At 36.1% G+C, this 15,113-nt stretch overlaps 1 protein-coding gene and 1 non-coding gene across 5 annotated transcripts in view; both read left to right on the top strand.

Moving 5' to 3' along the window:
* DGKB (diacylglycerol kinase beta) overlaps positions 1-15,113 on the top strand; it is a 669,924-nt gene that overhangs the window by 1,415 nt on the left and 653,396 nt on the right. The window lies entirely within an intron of this gene.
* On the top strand, positions 9,191-9,345 carry LOC117795532. Its single transcript, XR_004619593.1, has one exon. It is a non-coding gene; the product is annotated as a small nucleolar RNA SNORA57 (small nucleolar RNA).

Below are 15,113 nucleotides of genomic sequence, written 5' to 3'. Positions count from 1 at the left end.
GAACCAAGCAGCATTGTGGTCCCTGGCAAAAAAGAAAGGCTTAAAAAACTTTTGAACAACTACTCCAACTGGTTGCTCAAATTGCAGATAACAAACTCTTAAAAGGAGGTAAAAACAGGTCAGCCACGGCCAGCTCATTGTAAAGCAAATGACCAAATAAATGTGAATGCAGGCAGAATACTAAAGGTCTCTTTTAGAGGGGAACCAGAAATAATTAATCTAAAAATGCTGGCATATTTCTAACCAGGTTTTCTTTTACACTGACCAGATTTTTTTTTTTAATGAAGCAAAGAAGAAGTAATCTCTCAAGTAGAAAAGACATGTTGCACAAAAATATTAGACTTAGTTGTAGGATCACTGGGAAAATTGTGGTATTACTATAGTTTTCTCCAGGAAAGATTAATGAAAAAGCAGAGTACCCAAAACAGAATTCAGGATTTTAAGCTGGATTCTTCCATAGGCTATCATAAATTCTATAGGATATAGAGGTATCAAAACTTATGAAACAACTACTGTGAAATGCAAAGTAATTCTGAAATTCTCCATCTTTAGAAAAGAGGAAACTAAGAATCACTCTTATCCAGTTATTTCAGTTTTTAATTGTGTTACTCCTTCTCGAATATACCTAATCTTCATTATTTTATTAAGAAATAAAACATATCCCGAATGTAATTTGAATGACTGCCTACTCATTGCAGGGATATCCAGATAAAATATTTTTGTCATGGAAATAATCAGTTATTAGAAGTAACCTATTCCATTGCACATATTTCTCGGTGTAAAACTCTACATAAAACTTTGTAAATCACCAAGTAAAATATAATCTGGAAGATATGTTGTGATAGTGCATACATGAGAGTGGTTAAAAACTTTAGACAACAATAAAAAAGAAAAGGAAGCATCCACACAGATGACTAAAAGAATATGGTTGGAGCCAGTTTGTAAGCAACTCTAGAATAGATCACTACCTGAACTTCAAGCATTAGCTAAAGAGAAGAAAAATCGGGCTAAGAGCCTGAATGGAATTGCTAGGAATTTGAAGTGCATCAGGATTTGTCAGACTATCTTTTAAGATAGAAACATAGGTAGACAAGTCAAGTTTTGGGAATACCTGTGTTTCATCATTTGGTTGACCTCACTTTAAACCTCATGTTGCACTTCATGTTATGTGTGAGAAGAAGATTTCCAAAACTATTTTTGAAATAAAGCAATTATTTTAAAGTTTAAACCATTGGTAAGTTTTGCTGGGAAAAGTGTCTGAACTAGGCAAGTATCCTATGACTCATGCTTTCCTTGCACACTATGCGAAGAAGGAAGAGTTGTAGCCAGACAAGCCAAAGATAGCTGCTGGTCCCTCAATCTAATTCTGCCTCCTAATAATGACTATGATGTTGATATATAGGCTTGAAATGACATGTTAAGAATATCCTTTCCTGGATGCTTCTCCCCCTGGCTGGCCTCAGGAACAGAACTGTATTTATGTATGCATGATGCTGTTGCAATATTCTCTTAAGGGTAATACTTCTGGCCCAGGAGCATCTGCCTGGAAGAAGATCTAGGCGAGAATTTGAAACCTCTTCCTATTGCTTCTCTCCCATTCATGACATTTTCTCTCTCTTTTAACACACCAATACAAAATCTGACCTCAAGCAAGAATCCTATGTATTCGTTCATCTTTAGGTATTAATTATGAAGTGGGTTCAACCCCTTGATAGCTCCTTGGTTTATTTGCATGTATGATTTATTCACCATACAGTACATGAATATTTCACAGTTATTGTGAGTACACAAATGGCAGGTACTAGGTTAAGTACTCTGAAAATGTCTTCTCATTTATGGGATAATAGCTACAGGAGAGATGGCATTTTCTCCCCTTCATAAGAAACTAAATCACAGAACAAATAAGCAGATTACCTAAAGCAACATATTTATAGTAAATAGTGGGCTAGGATAAACTCTTAATCACTTTGCCCTTTTGTTTTATTAAAATGGTACTCTACCATGTTCTAGTGGAGTGAACTTGTCGATTTGTAGGTGGAGTACATTGAGAGTGCTTGAGAAATCATAGAAATCAGGAGAAAACTTCTTGCTTTATTGATACCCAAGATTGGATATACCCAAATTAAAACCTGAATTGACCCCAAATCCAAACTTGGCATACTCCACTATTCCAATTTCAGTGTTCAGGTCTGGCTTCATGAACCATGAAAATGAGGGCGGGGACATCTTTTTCAGGAAGGAACATGATGGAGTTAATATGGGAGGAGAGAAGTTGGAAGACCCAAAACCAAGAGGGATAAAAGGAAAATAAGAGGAGGCTTATCATGGTGGGAGACTGGTAGGAGAAATTGTCCAGATACTGTGTCCCGAGGACGCTAAAAAACAAACTTTGGACTGCATGTGGGGTGGGTAGATAAAGCACAGATTTAAAATATCTCTTTAAGTAGTTGTGAGGTCTGATTATAAAAATTAGATTAGGCTTGTCTTCAGATAATCTCCTTTACACATTTTTTTAAGAGTAAAAATGATGATTCAACGGCAAGTGGGGGCTAAAAGGCCTGATGATGACCAAAGGAGTAAAACAGTGTGTGGAAATACCACTGGTTCTTGCATGATCACTTTCTGAAAATTTGCCAGGAAATGAAAGGCCATCTTTAACTGGTGAGGATAAAAACAAAATGGTTCATTTAGGTAAAATCTGAAGTGTTAAGGAGAATAACATGATTACTGTCACTTGTCTTCTTATCACAGAAGACAAACACTAACAAGGAATAAAATGAAAATGTTATGGGCATAACGCCAAACAATATTTTAAGATTGGTCTTTCTCAGCAGGCTAAATTTAAACAGCTGAAATTCTTTTTTAAGTATTATCTGAGTCAACAATTTGAAATGAAGGATTTGTCTTGAACAGGGAATCTGTATTGCCTTGTAAGTTTGAAACACAATGTCCTTGACTCAGTTATTTTTTATTGGCAATATGCCAATCACTACAGAGCAAGGAGCACAAAAGTTATTACCTTCAAAATCAGAGTATAAATATATCTGCTCCATAAGGAAAGTTGATGAACTTTGATGGAGCTTTGCAAATACATTTTCATTGTTGGCCCTGATTCATTGTTTTGTCTGTCACTTGTGACACTGCAGGTTGAGGTTAGGAATGGAGTTAGGACAATGAACTTCAAGGGTTGATTTTTGAATGTGGTGCTTCGGCTCTCTTCCCCTTATATAAAAATAATGACAGGAACTTTTGTTGAGTGCTTGCTACATACCAGTTGCTTGTATAAGCATCTTGCACATTTAATCTTGACAATACCCTTGTAGGATAATCCTATTATCATATACATTCCATTTTATAAGGGAACAAACTGAGGCACAAGAGAGATAAAGGACTTACCCACAGTTTGAAAGTAGTTTTGGAGCTGGGGAATAAACCACAAGTCTGGCTCTAGAGCCCATGCTTTTAACCCAAAGGCTCTAAGTCTATTTATTAACTCTTACAGGCTTTTTATAACCCTCTACAATTCATGCTATTTGTTTACCTTGTTGTCTCTGCTTACACCTGTCTCTGTAATTTCTTTCTTGACACCCAGGTTCCTCTGTCCTTACTCCATTAGTGTTTCATGTCATGATGGATCTTTAAGCTTTTGCTCTAGCCTCACAACCTTCCAGGATTCTATTTGGAGTCCACCACTGGCCCAACTGTCCTTTTCTGTTGTTTAGCTGAAACTTGTGCTTGCCTTTATTATTGAATATGCCACAGAGGGTTGAAATAATCTATTTTCTGCATTAAGGAAGGAATCCAAGCCTTATTTATCTCTGGAATGTTAGTGCTGAGCATTATGTCTAATACAGTAGTAAAACTCAAAAAACACTGAATTTAAAGCTCTAATTCAGTTCCTTGAGGGATCTGTAGTTCCAGTTCTATAGTCCTTACCCCCCAAAAGACTAGGGAATGGTCTTTCAAATGCTAAGTTACAAGGTCTGAGCCAGATAATACATGTTAATTAGTTGAACTCATAATTTGTATAAAATTACTCAAAAGATATTTACCACCTCCTGTGGTATTGCATATTTAGAATATAGGACACAATATTTTGGAATATGAAAGATGGCTTATTCTAGACTACAATATTGAAATTTGTAACGATACCTAATTTTTGGTACTAATGTATCTTGAGGGGGGGAGAAAGCAAGTATTAGAATATGTGGTTCATTGAAGATGTTTTGGTTTTCTCGGGCAGTAGAATGAAGTTGTGAAATGGTGCTTTCGAAAAATTGTTTCTTGAGTTCTCATTTTCTTTGAAGAAGAGTCCTGAGAAGATTTTGATTTAATCATAGCTATTAAATATTGAGTCCTGTCAGGAACAGACATTAGAAATTTGACTGCCACTAGAGAAAAATGAAAAAAATGGATAATGGTGGGAGAAATCCATGCTCTCCCTCCCCCAAAGAAGCATTTTCAGTTTATGGGATAATTTGAATTTTAGTTATTAATGATATGTAAATTTCTTTCATTAAGCATATAAACATTATAACAATGTGAACTGGATGGGTATAGCTATAGGGCTTTCCAAATACAGTATTTTTGTTAAAAGTATCATCTTAGGTGAAATAATTCTGTTTTACTCTTTTTGCCTTTCTACTTTATTCTCTTTCTAATCCACACAAATCAGTTGTCACATATGCAGTTATAACCAGGGGAAGAACAGTGGTGATGAGATATGCAGATGTGTGATAGCTATTTAAGATCCCTTTGAAGTTCCATCAACAAAGTTATCTCAGGATGAGAGTACCCCGTGAAATTGCTGGGCCTTCCTTTATAATATTTCTTTTTTTTTTAATTGAATCTTGGCTTATATCATATTCTGATTATTTGTGATGATGGAATTGTGGTTAAAGGTGTGGAGAAATCAACTCCATGTGAAATTTCTCAGTATCCACAGAAGCCCATTTGAATTTCATCATTTCCTTCTTAGGTACTGTGATATAGGGGTGAACATTTATTCTTTGCCTTTGAATTGCCTGACCTGAAATCTTTACTACTTGTATGACTTTGAGCAAGTAACTTAAATTCTATGGTTTATATTTCTCTTTGTAAAATAGGGATAATGAACATGATATCCACTTCATAGAATTACATGATTTAATCATGTGTGTAAGAGGCTTAGAAGAAAAGGAACATAATAAATACTAAAAAATAATAGCTATTTAGTATTTTCTACTTACTTAGGATGTTGTCTCAGATAAAAAGTAAAGTGCCAATTGCAAAGAAATGTTCTAAATAAAATATAAAAGCTGTTTTCATTCTAGTTTTATATTAATAAAATATGAGACTCATGAAATCTATTAAATGTTATGTAAACACCTTCTTTATAGGGTCATCTTTACTTATTATTTTGCCCAAAAGATTATTATTGACTTATAAAAAAAAATAGTAACTGGTAGGAAAGATAAATTAGAGAACACATGCAAATACTTCCAGGAGAGTGGCAGGCACACAATCAACTCTTAGGAATTTCAGTTCCCTTCCCTTTAGCTATAGACATAATGCAAGGCCTTTCATTTTTCTTCCTCTGACCATCTGAAGAGGTAGTCACAGCTATCATCCACATAATGTACAAACTGATACTCTATTTTCATTGACATCGACTCATCTCCTATTTGTACCTATGCAGACTGGGAAAAGATGATCTTTTATGTGAGGAAATCTGTTATAACCTAGATTGACTCCCTTTGAATCCTATGAACTGTAAAGGAGGAAGAAATGGAGGTGCTTTGGAGGAGCATTACAGGATCCTTGACCTGAAAACAGAACTTCAAGCACAAAAGATGAGTTTGTAGTTCATTCAGCAACTTGTTCTGCTGAGACAGAGAATGTAAGGAAACATTTTTTCCCTGGGCTTTTGACCAAGGAATCCCTTCGCTGGTTACTTGATGAAAAGAAAGACTGGGGAATTCTCGCTTGCCTGCCTTTCTTAGCACTGTATTTTAGAGATCGTAAGTAACGATCAGCTACTTCTGGGAAATTTTAAGGTTCATATGAAGAAACACAGTTATTAAAACTCTTACCTTAAAAAAACAGAATTACTGACACCATGATCCCATGCTTTATTTTATTTCATTTTTTAGTCATGGAAGGATACTTGTTTCAGGCAATGAGCCAGGCTCAGGAAAGGAAATGGTAAAATAAGGGACAAATTCCTACGGTACTGGAGGTACTTCAGTGAAAGAGAAAGACAGACAGAAGAAGACACACCCAAACGAGGAAGCAAATACATGATCTTTTGTTGTTGTTGTAATAAGTGCTAGGAAAGAGACAAAGAGCTGAAATAGAGAAGAACAGAGGTCCTGTTTACCGGGAAACAAACCGGTTTCAAGACTCATAAGAACCACTTCCACACAGCTCCCCTCCATTACCCTTTTTTTCATTATAGGACAAGTTTGTGGTGTTGACAGTGAGCAGAGGAGGATTATACACCTGAAGTAATCCTAAAACCAAGACAGATGAACTCATGGTGAATCCGAATTTTAGAATTATTGAGCAAAACATTTCATTCAGTCAGAAACATGACTCCCACATTGCTTTTCCCTTTACCTTTATATTACAGGATTATTCAGCTTGAGGCAGCTTTTAAAGATTAGAAAAATGCAAGGACTTAATGTTGCTTAGTAACTTGTGCTGCCTGTCATTTTGGGTTGCATATAAACAACTTGTAACTTCCCCACACTTGTCCCAAATTACTAGAATTGAGAAAGCGCACACAAGCTGATGAGTCACTTTGCTATCCTGTTGTTCTTAATAAGAGTTCTGGTTACCAGGATGGGTGTTTTATCGTTACATAATGTTATTTGCCACCCCATATGTCAGAACTTTCTATTTGGCAAATAGAGGTTCCTTCCCTGTCGCCCAGTGAAGAAAGCATAGCATAACAGCTATTCAGGGCAGGAGTATTATTGTGTTTGGGTTCCTGGTTTTTTGAATGTACTCCAAACTCCATCAGATTTCTTAGTGAAGGTGAAGTGGTAAAGGTTTTTGACCTTCATGTGGAAATTTTATTTTAGAACGATTAATGCTTTTATCATTCAAGCTACTTGCATAACTGCTTGGTGGTACATTTAGTGTTCAGGTAACTATATTATCTTTGTGAAGACACTTTCAAAGCAAAACAAAACAAAACAATGGTTTCAATGTGACTATAATAATATTGCTATTCATTATGGTTAGATGGTGTTTTCTGATTCCTAAAATTAGAAACTTTATAAAAAAAAGAAAGCAATAGATTCTGTTAGATTTGGTGTATATCTTGGGGCACTTGGGTGGCTCAGTCAGTTGGTTAAGCATCTGCCTTTGGCTCAGGTCATGATCCCACGGTCCTGGGATTCAGGCCTGCATCGGGCTCCTTGCTCAGCCTGCTTCTCCCTCTCTCTCTCTCTTTCTCTCTCTCTCAGGCTCTCAAATAAATAAAACATCTTTAAGGAAAAAAAAAGATTTGGTGTATATGTCAGTATATGAGAGTACTATATTGATAAAATTTTTTTCTCCGCTACAAAGTGTCAAAGCTATATTGAAAAAATTGCACCTGTGTCTTACCTTTGGGGAGCATACTGGATAAAGAGAATGCACACGTCCTGTTTCTTTAACATTTGTTTTGCTGATCCTAATGAATCAAAATCCAAACTATGTTAAGACATAAGAAAAAATTGTTTGAAGAATGCTGTTATGTGTGTTAAAAGAAGAAAAGGGCAAGAAAGCTTTCTTTATCTAAACATTAAAGTTAAATAGTTTTCTATTTTAAGAACTTCTTATAGTTCTTCAGATGCAAGTGTGTATTGGAATCTCTAGGAGTGGGATTTAGTACAAATTTCCCTGACCTTATTTAATCACAGAATCCCTTCTTTTGGGAGCATCTATTAATATCTCTTTGAAAACCTCAGATCACAATTTACTGGTCTATTGGCATTCAGTTATTCATTTAAAATTTTTTGAGCATCTCATAGATAAGAGTAGTATGTTCTGGAAAGAAAATTATGAATAGAACCTGGGCCTGACATTAATTAGCTCCTAAATTGAGGGTTAGTGGAAGACACATGGATGTAGAAATTATAACACCATGGGCTATGGGCAGTGCTAGAAAATAGATGGGCAGCAAGTACATAGTAGGCCGCTATAGGAGATGAGAGTAAGAGAATAAGAAATTTGTTATAGATAGTTTAGAATGAATTGGGTCTTGAGGGAAAGTAGGAATTTTTCCCCCACAAAAAGATAATAAAAACACTTACAATGATGTATTTAGAGATCTTGATTCTTTTCCTCTCATGTGAAAACCAGTACTCTTTTTATTCATCCAAGCATAACTCTTGAGTCAATAGTTGGCTAACGGGAATAAAGAAATGAGAGAGAAAACTGGGAAGAAGATACAAATTTGATGATACAGATTGTAATTGATTTCTTTGAAGTAGATATGAATCCCTGGGAAAAGAATATAGAGTGAGAAAAAGATAATTTTAGAAACAAATTTTGATGAATTTTAATATTTTTAGAGTATATTGGAATAGATGGGATATTAAGAGTGAAAATGAGTTGTCACAGAGGAGGAAAACAATAGCAGAAAGCTGTGGTATTCCAAAGACTAGGGAAGAACATCCTATAAGAAAGACAAAGTAATCATCACTGCCAGATGTTGCTGAGAGGTTGAGTGAGGAATGAAAACTATCCATTGGATTTGAACACAGGGAGATCATTGGTGATTTTAGCTAAAGATATGTTGCCATGGTGACTGAGGTGAAACCCGGGTGAAAATGTGTTAGGAATGAGTAGGAGCTCAGGAAATGGAGACTGGATGTGACTCATTAAAAAAGTTTGTGTATGAAGCTTTGAAAAAAAAGTTGTTTCTGCAGAATAATGGAAGTTAGAAGGAGCTTTTCTAAGATGGCAGTTTTTGAGCATGTCTAAGTATCTATGAGAAGTCCAAGTGATTAAAAAGTGTACTCTCCTTGGGTTGCCTGGGTGGCTCAGTTGGTTAAGTGTAGGCTCTTGATTTGGGTTCAGGTCATGATCTCAGGGTCATGATCCAGCCTGTGTGTGGCCTGGGGCCCTGTGCTGGGCATGGAGCCTGCTTAAGATGCTCTCTTTCCCTCTTCCTCTTCCCCTCCCCCTGCCTTGTGAAAGAAAAAAGAAAAAAGTGTACTCTCTTTTTCTTGGTGGGTGTTGAGTGTGTGGTCCCTGTCCTCCCCCCATAATGTATTGAGGCAGAGAGAAATGGCTACAGCCCCCCTCTATACCATGTCTTTGGTACCCATGGCTTTTAGTCCACCAGTTATATCCTCAAGCACCAGGACACAGGTTTATAAAAACAAAAACTGAAGCATAACAAAATTTAGAGAAGTAAAGCAATGTTTGATGAATACTTAAAAATGTGGAAATGAATAGGTTCCAAGACATGGAGTATGAGTTAACTTTTTTCTCTATAGAGAAAGAGGGGATGAGGGAGAGAAGGGAGCATTCTGAATAGGTAGATAGGCTTCGTAGTGCTAAATTGAGGATAATTTTGGAATTCAAATTCTCTTTGCAGAATTTGAACAAAGTGGAGAAAGTTTGAAGTTTTTGGTCAGGGTTGGAGAAGTTATTGACCAGAGATATCTGCTAGGATCTGGATAATATGGGGGCAAGGGGCATTTGGGTAGATGGTCATGACTTTACAGTGATAACAGTTTACGTGAACACGTGATTCCTTTCAGCAGCTGGTGATGTGGCATTGAAAAATACAGAGCTCATCCAAGATGTACTGCTTTATTTCATTTTGACTTTTATATTGTCATCACCTACCCTCTCAGTATCATGTCATTTTCTTTATCACTTCTTCAGGTTTAGAGAAATTTGGATGACAATTTTCCTTTATCTTATCTCCTGTTATCATTATGATTGATTAAAGTACACAGGTTGACAAGTCAATTAATAGCGTACAGAAATTCTTAACCACCTTACATTCATTGGCATGCCACTCCATTCTATGCTAACCATTGGTCAGTGGCTCTATTCTGAATCTCGATATCTGAAACTTCTCATCTTTAAAATCATGAATTACAAAACATTAATCACCTGTTCTCTCCACCTCCCACCATTCTCCAGTGCCTTGACACACCTTGTTCTTTTTGTGACTTTAATCATTCACTATCTCCTTGCTACACAGGCAACTTAAATAATTCTTTTGCCCAAATCTTCATTTCTTTGAACTCTTTTCCTTCCATTTCACATCTGGCAAAATCCTTACCCTTTCTCATCTGAGCAGTTTGGCTTTGCTTTTTCACTTCAATGCTATTGAAAATCACAAAACTGAGAAAACTGGTGTCATAATAAATTTGTGATCTCCCATCTTCGTCTGACCCTGGTGATACTTGGAGGTGCCCATGTTTTGTTTACCTTTCCATTGTCTTCAGCAGCCTTCTCATAAAGCTCTGCCATACATGTACTTGGTGTTTCCTTAAGAAAAGAAAGACTTAAGTTTTGTTTCCCTCTTCCTCTTTGTGCCATTTATGTTTATTTTTGGTATTGGGATTTGAACATTTTAATTAAATTTAGATTTTAATAAAAAATTATAAACATCCACAATTACATCCACCTTTCTCCTCACTGCCCCCCCTCCCATACCCCAGCCTTTAGACAAAATTTCATAACATGGCCCCTCTTTATCTTTTCAAGAATGTCTATTGCCTCTGTATTCTTTGCTGATCCAATGTTTCTTTGACATTAAGCTACATACATAAAATATCCTTTCTGTCAGTGCTCCTTTCTTACTTTACTTGCATTCTCATTGTGCTCTGACTCTTTGTTTTTTTCTGTGATTACAACAGTACCCGGTACAAAACAGGTACCAAAGAAAACAAAACAAAACAAAAAAGCAAAAAAACAAAAACAACACTGAGTGAATAAGTGAACTTTGAAAATTCCTCTTTCTTGATTGAAGGTGATGAGTCATCTCATAAAGCATTTCCCTGGGTCAACATTGTTTTTCTCTTTCAGTTGACTCTGTTAGAGCGCTAAGTGACCATCTCTGTTCTCTGAAATATACTGTTTCTTACCTCCTCTCTGCCCATTTTTCAGTATAGTTTGCATTGATTCTGAACAAGTGCCTATCCTTTAGCATGTTTTCTCTTGGTACATAGTAGTAAAAAAATATATTTGCTTACTCTGGAAATAATATTCAGTCATGTTATGCTGTTTTGAGAGAATGAGATTATTCTTAATTTGACCAAAAGCAGTAATTGATGCTTTATTTCTATAATATTAGCAGTTTAATTTAGATTTAGGCATTTATTTGTGACACAATCCATGAATTGATTACCAGCATTCAGTTGTCAACCTGGATATAAAGAAGTGGAAGGATCAGAGTTATTTTCAGTATCTGACAAGAACAAACGTGGAGACTTTGAGGGCTTATGGGAAGTAAACAGTAGGTTAAAAGGTCACACATGTGGAGAGAATAGAAAACAATCTAGTCTATTTTCCGCACTGCTATGTCATTTCTCAGAGTCCCATTTAAGTGATGATGTACCAGTGACAATAGAAAGAAAATATTTTTCTCAGCCACATCAAATATTTATTAAAGAAGGGTGAATGAATGCTTATAGAAGGTTTTTATCATGATTTCTGGGTGTAATTCATGAGTGGGTGGTCACTTGGCAGATTCTTGCTTTCCCATAGCCCTATCCTCCCTCCATTCTACTCAGAATCAGATATCAACGAATAAAATAAATGAAGGCATTTTTTGAGGGGGAAAACATGATTTATATCAAAGTGTATTCATCCACAGCAGTACATTAGTCTACTTTGCAAGTATGTATTCTTCACTTATGTGTAGTTTTAGAAATTATAGAGTTAGTTTGTCCTTGGAATAGATTTTAGATTTCTGATATTTCTTTTCTATATAGTTTTACCTAAGCAATATAAGTAAGGTTAGCTGTGACCTAAAAAAAGTATACTCAGTCATTTTGCTAAGAACACAATATGGTATGTGCCCTAATTAATTTTATGTGTAGAATATTAAAAAGTATAACTTCACAAAGAAATGAAAATTGTGTGGAAAGAGATGACTTTCAGACTGGGACACTCTCAGAGCTTATGATTGGGTAAATTCTGATAAGCTGATATATTTTTAAAGCATATATGTTTGATTTTATCTCTTTTTTATTGTTTTTAGCCACTACTGAAAGAGTTTAATGTATTTCTCTATGATATTTATTCCAGGCCAAAGAGGAAAAAGAACTGAAAAACAATTTTCAGTTTGTAGAAATGACTTCTTTGGTAGGTCTGAGTTGAAGACGTTGGAGGTCAAGTTTCCTTTTGCCTTATGTTGTCCAGATTCCACTCATTCCACACTTGTTGTTTTTGTAGGTTCAGGGTGGGATTTCATGTTCTTATTTTAGGACTCTTTTTCTTTTACTTTCTGTTTTTGATTGCCAAGAGACTAAGTACAAACAATTCATTGATTCCTGTGAAGACTTGTTTTTTTGTTAGTTTTTTATGATGAATGAAACATTGGTGACTTTTACTACCCAAAGAATACTCATTCTCTCTTAGTTGACATGCATTGTTGTTTCCTTCTTTCTCTCTTTCTTTTATCTTTTTATTTTATTTTTTAATTTTAATTTTTTAAAAGATTTTTATTTGTTTGAGAAAAAGAATGAGAGAGAGAAAGAGCATGAGATGGGGGAGGGTCAGAGAGAGAAGCAGACTCCCTGCTGAGCAGGGCGCCCCACTTGGGACTCATCCTGGGACTCCAGGATCATGACCTGAGCCGAAGGCAGTCACTTAACCAACTGAGCCACCCAGGTACTCTCTTTCTTTTTTTAAAAAGATATGTTATTTATTTATTTGAGAGAGAGAGAGTGTGTGGGGGAGAGGGGCAGAGAGGGAGAGAGAAGCAGACTCCGTGCTGAGCAGGGAGCCTGACACAGGGCTCAGTCTCAGGACCCCAGGATCATGCATGACCTGAGCCGAAGGCAGACACTTTGACTGAGCCACCCAGGCTCTACTGTACTTCTGTTTCTTAAACTGAGTACCGATTTGTGAAATAAGCTTCCCCTCCCATCTACTTAGGAGGTGGGGAAGATTTTCCAAATGGGGTTTGTGGTAGGCCATAGCCAAGCCTGTTGCCCTGGAAGTTTGGTTGCCTTGATGAAGCACAAAGAATAGAACACAGAAGTTGAATACATCTGTGGTGCAGCAAAACTGTCACTAAAAGGAAGAGGGTTGGTGTGCTGGTGTGGCCCCACACCCAAATGGTTATAAAAGACCAGAATCCCACATCTTGTACTGTACTGACTGGGAGGATTCCTTCCTCTGCATGGGATTCTGGTAGTAGTGAACTCTAGTTTTGCCCTTGTGTGGAATAAAACAAAGCCTCAGGGAGCATCTACTCACCTGCATTATTAATCTTGTGTTTATTCTTTGCAAGGATTATTTGCCAGTGTAATTTGTAAATCAAAGTGAAAGCCAAACATAGTTGAGTAATGACCCTAATTCTTGCAATTTCTAGACCCTGAACTAACTTTTTTGTTCTGACCAGCTTAGAGTTAATGATGTTAAAAATGATTTTACTGAACTGGCTCATAGATTCATGGCCACTTTCTGCATAGCATCAACATTTCCTGGTTTCTACAATTGGAGGGTGTTCCTCTTTGTCCATATCTTACCTACCACAATACAAGCTATATAGTCTTATTAAATGTTTTAAAAATCATTAAGCTTAGAAAAAATTCTAAGATTCTAAAATTCTAAGCTTCTAAAATTCTGAGAAAATTTACTTTTCTTCCCAGTTTCAATATTTAAATAAGAGGGCTCAAACACTACCTACATGTAGCTAACCTTGAAACTTAACTTCATAGCAGTGTTCCACATTCTAAGTAATGTCCTCTCCTTATAACTTTCAGATGTATGGCTCCTTATTCACACAGAGATAAAAATAAAGACGGTCACTTATTTTGGATTTAAGATACCCCACGGAAGTAAACTCTTTAGGGGCATGGCAGATAGGTATTGAAGTCCAAGTTGATATAATGGTGCGGAAAATTTTAACACTGGCATATGGAACAAAGGTGTTAAGAATAGTATCTACTCTATCATGCTTACCTGTGGGGCCTCTGTGCCTCCCACTAATTCCTTAGCCAATTATACTTTGCCATCAATATACACCTATACTTAAATTGGTCCTAAAACTCATTAATAATTTCCTAATTATCAAATGTATTTACTTTTTATCAGTTTTTGCTATCTTTAGCTTCTTTTTAGAATTTGCCGTTTTTGATAGCTTCACTCATTGTTGCAACTCTACTTTGTCATTGGTAAGACTGCAGTCCTATAATGTTATTTCTATTTATTCAAGCAGTCAGAAATTATTCAATGACTACCATTTGCCAGGCACTTGGAAAACAGTGCTAATTAAACACATAGTTTCGGTCCCCAGGGACTTTATAGTTTAGTGTAAGTGATTGATATTAATAATTTATTATTTGACTTAATAAATATATTTTGAGTACTTACCTGGTGCCAATTTCTGTTCTAGGCATCAGAAATGCAGTGTAAGAAGAGTACATGGAAAAACTTACATTTTCTTGGAGGAGATAGGAAGTAACAAATATTTAATATAATTTTATATATAAGTGCCATGAAAAAAAGTAAGCCAGGGCAAGAGGAAAGGAAGTGATAGAGAGTGGGTACTATTTTAAATAATGTACTATTTTAGATTTATTAAATATGTCCCATTCTTCCTTGGACATATTACATTTGAAATGCCTTCAACATGTCTGAGAGGTGTTGTTAAATAGGCAGTTCGATACATGAGGCTGAAATGAAAAAGAATTTGTTGGAGACAGAAATGTAAGAGTTGTGCATAGACCTGGGACCAGGACAGATCATGCAGAAATGGAGAGTAGATAGAGAAGAAGACCCAACACTGAGTCTTGGGGAAAACCGACATTTCCTGGGTTAGAAAAGGGGTGGAGGAGTCAGCAAATTTAAGTAAGAGGGAACAGCAGGAGAAAGCTAGGAGAACGCACACTTCGCTGGATGCCAAGGAAATAGTCAATAAAAAAGGGCTGTTGAAATATGTCACT

Source organism: Ailuropoda melanoleuca, chromosome 1 (assembly GCF_002007445.2).
Source record: "Ailuropoda melanoleuca isolate Jingjing chromosome 1, ASM200744v2, whole genome shotgun sequence".
NCBI classification, from domain to species: Eukaryota; Metazoa; Chordata; class Mammalia; order Carnivora; family Ursidae; genus Ailuropoda; species Ailuropoda melanoleuca.
Note: the sequence above shows the minus strand (reverse complement) of the source record. Positions and strands in the feature narration are given on the sequence as shown.